This window comes from Atractosteus spatula, unplaced genomic scaffold (assembly GCF_055471065.1).
Source record: "Atractosteus spatula isolate fAtrSpa1 unplaced genomic scaffold, fAtrSpa1.hap1 Scaffold_23, whole genome shotgun sequence".
Lineage (NCBI taxonomy): Eukaryota > Metazoa > Chordata > Actinopteri > Semionotiformes > Lepisosteidae > Atractosteus > Atractosteus spatula.
Genome location: NW_028296797.1, coordinates 61590 through 71065, shown reverse-complemented (window position 1 = coordinate 71065; position 9476 = coordinate 61590). Strand labels below are relative to the sequence as shown.

At 41.6% G+C, this 9476-nt stretch overlaps 2 non-coding genes across 2 annotated transcripts; both read left to right on the top strand.

Annotated features, from left to right (window-relative positions):
- The first annotated feature begins 352 nt into the window (after positions 1-352).
- On the top strand, positions 353-426 carry trnai-aau (transfer RNA isoleucine (anticodon AAU)). Its single transcript has one exon. It is a non-coding gene; the product is annotated as a tRNA-Ile (tRNA).
- A 1201-nt stretch (positions 427-1627) lies between these two features.
- Positions 1628-1709, top strand: trnas-aga (transfer RNA serine (anticodon AGA)). The gene has a single exon. It is a non-coding gene; the product is annotated as a tRNA-Ser (tRNA).
- Positions 1710-9476: the final 7767 nt, after the last annotated feature.

The following is a 9476-nucleotide window of genomic DNA, read 5'->3' as shown; positions in this document are numbered from 1 at the left end:
GTATAGTGACGGAGACGCTGTGTGGTAAAAAGGCGCCGTCTTTTGGATGAGATGTAAATCCGAGGTCATAGCTCTCTGTGCTCATTAAAAGTGACCACCAAAACCTTTGACAAAAGCTCTTGGTAATTGATGGTCTTCAATAATGCTTCTCCTTTAGGTACATTTGAAATCAGCTGAAAAATGCTATGAAATGGGGGGGCACTTCAGGCCAGTGTAGGATTTGGGTTACAAGAACCATTAAACAGCACGAGAAAGCCCGTACACTGAATCGCAGGGCTTTCTATTCAAAGAAGGACAAAAGAAACTTCCCTGAATTCCATTTTTTGCAGCACAGAGAGGACAGCAGGCACGAGGCCTGTTAGCTCAGTTGGTTAGAGCGTGGTGCTAATAACGCCAAGGTCGCGGGTTCGATCCCCGTTCGGGCCAGGCAGTCTCCTCCTCTCTTGCCAAAACCCGTTGCTTTCTTGCTGTGGTGAGATTGGTGGTAATGCAAAGACGCCACATACTGCCGACAGACGAGAGTGTTGCGGGAGAAGAGAGAAGTGATGGAAGATTGAAGAGTGTCCTAGGTGGAGCCAAGATGAAGTGTCACAATTGCCTAGGGGAGGATTTCAAATGTTTAAGATGGTAAAAATAACCGGAAATGATCCCCCAGTCCGGCGCAGTCTGACGTACTTCTGTCATATAAAGTGAAACTAGATGTCGAACTGGAGCCTCACCATTTGCATAAGTGAGGCTCCAGTTATACATCTAGTTTCACTTTAAATGACAAAACTGAAGAGACTTAAAAGAGCTGGAGAGGATTTCTTACAACTTTTGAGCCGGCACAGTTTTCGAAAACGTTTTCTTCACGCTGCACTATACAACACAGACAGCCAAGAGTCTCCAAAACAAAACGAATTGACAGATAGGAGAAAAGTCCCACTCGTCCTAAAGTTCCCAAAATCCAGCACTGAGCGTAAACAAAGTGTTCAAGTAGCGTGGGAATGCAACCCCTAATCCTAGCTGGAGTTTGAGCGTCTGGTTCAGAGTTTGCTCAAGAGTTTACCTTTCACAGATGCGCAAAGATGAATGTTGAGGGTGCACGCTTCAAGGCGCCTTACAGTGCAGGGAGTGATTAGAGACGATTCGTGACGTGTGCTCGTTCCCATATACCGTACGCCCCGGGTTGCAGTGCTAGGATGACGTCCAATACCGCTTCGGCACGTAACGGCATTATATTCAAGTGCAGGACGTGAGGGTTTTATTTTGTTCGTTTTGTTCTGCTCTACTTTGCTTTGTTTTGCTTTCCATGGCGTTCGTAAGAGCGTCAATAAAAAGGCGATTCCAGCGTCTAACACGAATATAAGAGCTATTTCAAGTGCGGCTTCTAAAATGCTTGTAGACATTTGTCTGTTGTTGATTGTTTCTTTGTGTCTAACAAAGTGCCATTTTCCTGTCCGGACAGGGAGACTTTATCATTCCCACATGAAGCCACCCTTAAGTCCTCTGAGGCGTGTCTGTCTGCAAGGCTTGTATTTTGGAAAGGTTTTTTTTTTAATGGAGAACGACTTTGAAAAAGGTTTCCACCGGTGCCTCGCGATCCATGTGAGATTGTAGCAAGAACGCAGCAACAGCAGCGCTTGCTGTAGTCGTGGCCGAGTGGTTAAGGCGATGGACTAGAAATCCATTGGGGTCTCCCTGCGCAGGTTCGAATCCTGCCGACTACGGTGTTCTCCTCACGTCGTTGTGTGCCGGCGCAAGCAAGGAAAAGTGCCTTTCTGCTTTTCCTGGTGGTTTTAAAACGCGAGATCGCTTGTACCCGCTGCCTTGGAAAGAAATGTCTACATGTTTACTTGCACATTGTCTATTGTTTGTTTGTACATTGTCTTGATGCACTGTTTGCACTTTGTCTTGTTTTTTACACTTGTTTTACAATCGAGAGACCTTCTGTAAGTAAGAATTCCATTGTACCAGTACCGGTTACATATGGCAATAAAGTTCAAGTTCAAATGCTTCAGCGTCCGCAAACGGCATTTTGCAGCTGGAAGCAGATGGCGACGCTTTTTGCGGTCGCGTGTCTTGTGCCCCATTTCCGGCCTTTAACATCGAATCAATAAAGCTGTTAGAACCGACACCATAGGTGCTTTTCTTACAACTTTTGATCTGACTCAGTTTCGGAATGCAATTCCTGAACACTGCGAGAGACAACCTACAGATGCAGCCATTCAAAATGAGCGGTAAAAACCCGTGGTACAGTAACCAACCCGCAGGGCACCGTAGGGCACCGCGGTAAGTGATTGGCTGGCCAAAATGACCGACAGGGGCACTCGTGGTGCATTGGTTGGTAGTGAAAAGATTTAATCATCTAATGTCTTTACTGTGCACATTTCAATCTGCTTAGTTTTGAATATTTATATGGAATTTTACCACTAAAGGGAAATTTTAGTAGCTGAGCATAAAAAGAAGAGGAGCATAACGCATCTGAAGGTCATAAACGATATTAATTTAGGAACATAAACATTACTGTATGTACATAAACTGTACTGTGTATGGCTGGTCTTGATAGTTTAAAGAAAAAATACACACCAGTCTTCCATTTCTCCCTAAACATTTTAAGCATGAAAGTTTTATGAAACGGTACCCAAATATGTGATTGCTGTATAGAATGAATTTTAATTTTTAAAAATTATTTAAGACGAAAATTAAGCTGTTTACATCTTCCGCCTGAGAACAGTCACCCGTTGCTACCCAACGCAGAAACACAGCCACTAACTAGCAAAGAGAGGACATTAGCTAGCCAATATGATAAAGAAATAAATGATTATTTTGTTTATTTCTTTTGCACATTTATTTGAACATTTCCATCGATTGTACAAGCACTTGGAAACTGTCCAATCCCTAGTTCATCAAGCATTTACCGGTCTGGTGCCGGTCTGTGTCTTCTAGGATATAATGCCAGCGAACTCTTGTTTTTATGTCCACTATAACTACGCTGGGCAAACGTTCCGAGGTCAAATTCTTCCAGCACGGGGGTACCTTTAAAGCGGAGACGACGGCACCGAATTTTTTTGGCGCGCCTTCTCTTTAAAGCCCTGGCCAAATATGAAGACAGTACGTACAGTTATAATTCAAACGGAATTAAAAACTACACATCCCAGTTACCATGGTGGTGCTTGTGATCATTGCGTTTAACCAACGAAACAGGGCGAAAAATCAGTCACATGACTTTGGGGCAGAGTTTCGAAAGCTTAACCTATCAGCAACAAAGCGAAATTTACACGATAGGCTACCTCAAACTGTCAGTTACACGACTGTGTATGTCGCTTAAGCCACTCCTATTTGGCATTTTAGTTATGGAGGCGAGAAGACGCCCCCCCTCTGGGTGTCTGATTTGCCGCCATCTTTAACTGTTCGGTGTCCGAATCGGAGTAGCTACGTGTACGAAATAAAGTTAATCCCAACTACAAAACATATATTTTTGTGGTAAGAGGGCGCAAAACATCAGTATTTACTGCTATTAATTACTGTACGATTTATAGTTGAAATCTGAGCCTAGATATAAAGTTAGATATAAAGTTAAAATCTCGACAAAGCAATGTAGGAAATACAGAGAAAATAAATCCTTTCTGACATCTAAAATCAGTTTCGATCAAGGTCTCTAAAACGAACAAGAAAAAGAGGATTTTCGGAGGGCAATTACGCTGTGTTTATATAGAATAACTGATTTATGAGCAATCTAATTTCTTGTTCGTTTAAAACAGTGAAATGTCAGCTGCAAAAGATCGCACCAGAAACAGCACTCTCTCTGCCTGTCATAGACGTTCAGGAAAGGCTGAATGAAGTCATGTCAAGTACAATAATTCGGTGATCAATAATAACAGTTGTAGGACAGTATATAAGGAGGATAAGGATTTTGAAGTTGACTCGAAATCTGATAGGTAACCAGTGCAAGGACTTGAAAACAGGTGTAATGCATCCCTGATAGGATTCTTGCTGTCATATTCTGAACATATTGAAGATTGCTCAGTGTGGATTTAATTTCCCCAGTGAACAGGATGTGCATTTATTAATTCTAGAAAAAAAGCCTTTCTTGATTTCTCTAGTTCCCTTTAAAATAAACTATTATTCCACAATGCAGAGTATTACATGGCCAGTATTTACACATGATATTTGTGATTTAAAGAAATTAACACAAGCAGCTTTTGGAGATTTAAGTGTTGGCTGAGTTATTGCAGGATAAAAGACTAGAGATGTTGGCAAGAAGAAGATAATTTGGGGAAAGCTGAGGAATACACTTATAACAAGAACACTTCCTAATGGGGTTAGGCATACTTTTGATGAAGATGATGAAGTTAACAGACTATATGTTTACATAGATACTGAAATAAGGATTGTATTTTAGATTATGTGTAGTTGCTGGCATTGAACTGTGTGTTGGATGCACATGAATTGAAGGAATGGGCAAACATAGCTGATGCGGATCCACAGAGCCAGCATATTAAGATGTTTATACTTAGAGGCAATTTGTTTAAATAACTAGGTATGGATACTGATGTGCAAGAGAGGTGGAAAGGCTGTTTCCTTAAGCCAGCACTATAAAATATTTTATTCTCAGTGAGATGCTGCCATTTCATCGTGGGTTTCTAACACTGTGTATAGTTCCATCCACACAGTGCCTTTACTTCCATCCATTTCTAATCTCTTTATCCAGTACAGAGGATTTGGAGCCTATCCCAGTAAGCAACGGACACAAGGCAGAATACACCCTGGACATAGCGCCAGTCCATCACAGGACAGACAGACACAAACACACACACGCCAGGGCCAGTTTTCCCATAAACCAATTAACTTACCAGTATGTTTTGGAGTGCGAGAGGGAGTCATATCACACATATGGAGAAAAACCATCTAACCCAGAGAGAACATGTAAACCCCTCACACACAGGATGGCAGGAATTGAACCTAGGACCCCAGTGCTGCAAGATAGCAATGCTAACCACTTCGCCACCATTATAAATGGATGGATATCTTAGTTATCTTTCTAGTTCACAGGTTTGCATGCATAATTTAATTTTGAAAGCCACTGAGACATCAGGTACTACTGTTGTATTTATGAAAAAGAAACAAAACAAAAAAACATACTAACAACTGAGCCATCCTACTCCTTAGTTAATACATTTTATTATTCATAAACAGTTAACATTGTTAGCAAAATATTTTGAATTATATTTAACCCTATTTTTTCTTTAGTTTTGTATTTAACTTATTATATGATAGTCAGACTTAATGTATATTTGAACAATGAAAATATATTTTTACAAGATGCGGGGGAAAGTGCAACAGCTTATTACAGTGCTAAATTTAATATTATTGATTGCTAATAGTTTATGCTAACACTTAACTTTCTTAATTAGATCTATTTAAAACAGTGAACTAAGTGTAACATACAGATGCAGCCATTCAAAGTGCGCGGTACAGACACCGCGGTACAGATACCGCAGGTATGATGACACGGGATACCGCGGTGCGTGATTGGTTGACCGACAGGGGCACTCATGGTCCATTGGTCTGTCGTAGAAAGACTTACTGTAAACGTCTTTACTGTGCTCGTTGTAGATATTGAATTTTACCACTGAAGGGAAATCTTAGTAGCTGAGCATAAAAAGAATAGGAGCATACTGTAACGCGTGTGAAGGCCATAAACGATATTAATTTTGGAACATAAACATACAGTATATAGCTGGTCTTGGTACTTTAAAGAAAAAAATACACACCAGTATTCCATTTCTCCCTAAACATTGTAAGCTTCGAAGTCTTTAACTAACGTGATACCGGAGTCAACAAGCATACTTTTAGAATTTGATTAAAAGGGAATATAATATGGAATCGCGTATCTCAAGAATTTAATAATGGTATGATTATATCCGTGTACTGCGGCAGGGCTGTGTAGGGCTGTTTCGCCTGCCTGATCATGCGAGCTGTCTTGTAGCCTACTGGTCTAGGTGCGTGCCTACCAACTGGCAGGTTGTGTGTTCGAATCCAGCTGGTGCTGGACTTTTATTTTAACAAACATTTCTTCGAAAAAATAGGTAAGCGATATTATGGACAATCAGTTGACAAATCCATTTCCTTTTTCTGATCACTCGCTTTCTGGCTACACATCTCACCTGTCCTGTTCTTTGTTTTCCTGGTTTGCTGATTATGCCTGCTGCGGTCCATTCCTACCCTCACACCTAAAGAAAACTATTTTAAATTTCTTGGCGCAGTTCATTAACCCTTGTATGTGCTGTCCGCGCCCAAAATGCAATTTTAAGAAAGTCAAAAACCGTGCTCAAATGCAATTTTCAAAGTGCAATGAAATACAATATTGTTGTCGCTGCTGTTCTGGTTGTTTTTATCCCGTAAAGCGTTTTGAGAAGCCACCTTTAAAGGCGATATATGTTGTAGAACCGCTGATTCTTATGGAATGTGTTCCGCAGGAGATTCAAATTTTTATTTATTTTTTAATCGCGTATCTAAGGAAGTCTCAGTATAACTTTGTTCATGAACAAACAGTGGCATGTTACATTGTCATTGTTTTTTTTAACAAGGCTCGCCAGCTAATGTGAATCGAAACCTGTCTTGCTAGCTTTTAAAGTCGTGCATGTGTAAACGACAATTGAAAAAGAGAAAAAAAGACCTGACTGACAAGCCGATACATACTCTTAGAGTTTGATTAATAGGGAATATAATACGAAAAAACCATAAGGGACTTAAAAGCTAAAGGAGATGCTTCATATTGCTTGACTAATTTTAAAAACTAAGTTATAAATGCAGACGCTCCCTCGGTGACGCGCCGGGTGTAAATATCAAAGTATACATTCCCAACAAGAATTGTACCCATCTGTCATGCAAATAAAACACCTTGAATTGAATTGAATTGAGGGAGATAGGGGGACAAATATACTGTAGACAGGCCTCAAGGCAAATAAGATACTTATGGGTACGCAGGCATTCAAGACAGCAACATACAAAACGTTTGCACGTACTGAGTTAAGTTATTACTTGGTTTTCAAAGTGCAATGAAATACAATATTGTTGTTGCTGCTGTTCTGGTTGTTTTTATCCCGTAAAGCGTTTTGAGAAGCCACCTTTAAAGGCGATATATGTTGTAGAACCGCTGATTCTTATGGAATGTGTTCCGCAGGAGATTCAAATTTTTATTTATTTTTTAATCGCGTATCTAAGGAAATCTCAGTATAACTTTGTTCATGAACAAACAGTGGCATGTTACATTGTCATTGTTTTTTTTAACAAGGCTCGCCAGCTAATGTGAATCGAAACCTGTCATGCTAGCTTTTAAAGTCGTGCATGTGTAAACGACAATTGAAATAGAGAAAAAAAGACCTGACTGACAAGATTTAATTAATGCAGATCAGTAAATCAAGGGACAAAACAACTATTGCGCCCGGGTCCTCAATGCGCTTTGACGTGCTAATGCGTTGGTTTAACAGTCCGGGTGTGGCAAGCCCCCAATGTCTCCCGACTTCGGCAAAAGGCACCCGCCTTTCATTGGAAGACAATGAACACACTCTAGCCGTACAGGTGAATATAGCATAAAAGACACCAAGGGATTGGGTGAGCTCCCATCGCAAAAAAAAAACTGCGAACCTGCACTACAGCGACCATAGTACAGTATGGAGACCAAGACCTTTTACGGGAAGAGACGAGGTGCTTCTGCCGCCCCAGCTTCCAAAGAGCGAAGGGTAAGCAAATACAGCAGACTTCATCTGAAATACGCGATTACAGCGCATATTACAAGGTATTATTGCCGTTTTGAATTTTAAATTCAATTATAATTATTTCTTCGTAGCCTGTTCTTCAAGAAAACACCGCACGGGCGAAACGATCTAATACAAGGACAGTAAAAAAGAAAGTGGTAAGACGGAAAAAAAGAAAAGTTTATTTTGACTTCTGTTCCGCGACTGATGAATACTACTGTGTGACTTTATTTCTTACATGACTTATGTTATTTTGCCACAGGCCGTGGGTCTCTGCTCTCGGCCACTGGCCAGGGTGCCAACCTGTAGAAGCAGCACCTGTATGGAGACATTTCGGCAGCAGCGGGAGCAGTACGATGCATTACTGGGGAGGACTGGGAGGCTAGAGACACTCCTGAAAATGCAGAGGAAGGAGACAGTATGTTCCAGCAGTCAAACAGTTGAGCAGCCGTCTCCTGAAAAGTGCCTCTCCCCGCCGCGCAGGTTGCAATGCCTGGCGGAAGCTCTGCCCCCCGCAGAGCACACACCGCCTCAGGACACTCCATCCCGGCCTCTCAGTTCACCACCGCGCAGGACTCTGTTGATGCTGTCCCTGCCGGCTATCTCCCCCCAGGAAGCACAGCGGAATTCACAGATGCCAGTGGGACGAATAATTCTCCCAGATGTCCAACTGCTACCCATCACCCAGGAAATGGAGGGGGGGTTGTACTTGCAGTGCATCGGCATAGACGGGAAAGCAAGAGCCGACCGCTACGCCGCCCTCGTGTTTCGAAATCTTGTGACTTTTGAAATTTACTGGGGGTGGACCACGTCTGTAAATTTCGATGGGTCCAGAGGCAAAAGTGCCTTGCCTTGCAATCTCCGGGAAACCATTAGTACGATGGTGAATCGGAGATTCTCAACCCTTGCTGCGTACGACTGGAAAAGAATTCGTGATCGGATCAACGAAATGCTTCGTAGGAGGAGGCGGTCTTTTCCTCTTGTCTAACAGTCTGTCCACAAACAAAACATTCCTGTTAGACAAGAGGAATTGAAAAAAAAACAATGTTGTCAATGAAAACCGGTGTGTGTGTCTCTCCCTGCTGGATGTCCCTCTCACAAACTGCTGAATGAATAAAATAATTTTATTGAAAACGAGTTTGCGATTGTCTGGTCTTTAAATTCTGGAGATACGCGATTCCATATTATATTCCCTTTTAATCAAATTCTAAAAGTATGCTTGTTGACTCCGATATCGCGTTAGTTAAAGACTTCGATGCTTAAAATGTTTAGGGAGAAATGGAATACTGGTGTGTATGTTTTCTTTAAAGTACCGAGACCAGCCATATACTGTATGTTTAAGTTCCAAAATTAATATCGTTTATGGGCTTCACACGCGTTGCAGTGTGCTCAGGCACTAAGTAAAAGGAGATGCTTCGTATTGCTTGACTAATTTTAAAAACTAAGTTATAAATGCAGGCGCTGCTCTGGTGCGTCGGCTCCTACACAGTGCCTGTCTGCTGTAAGCGTTACAATATACATACCCAACACTGCTTGTACCCATCTGTCATGCAAATAAAACACCTTGAATTGAATTGAATTGAGGGGAGAAGGGGGGGATACTAAAGCCAATACTGGCTCAATGGGCTTTGACGTGCTAATGCGTTGGTTTAACAGTCCGGGTGTAGCAGGCTTCCAATGTCAACTCGACTCGATTGGAAGACAATGAACGTATTTTAGCCCTAAATGAATTAA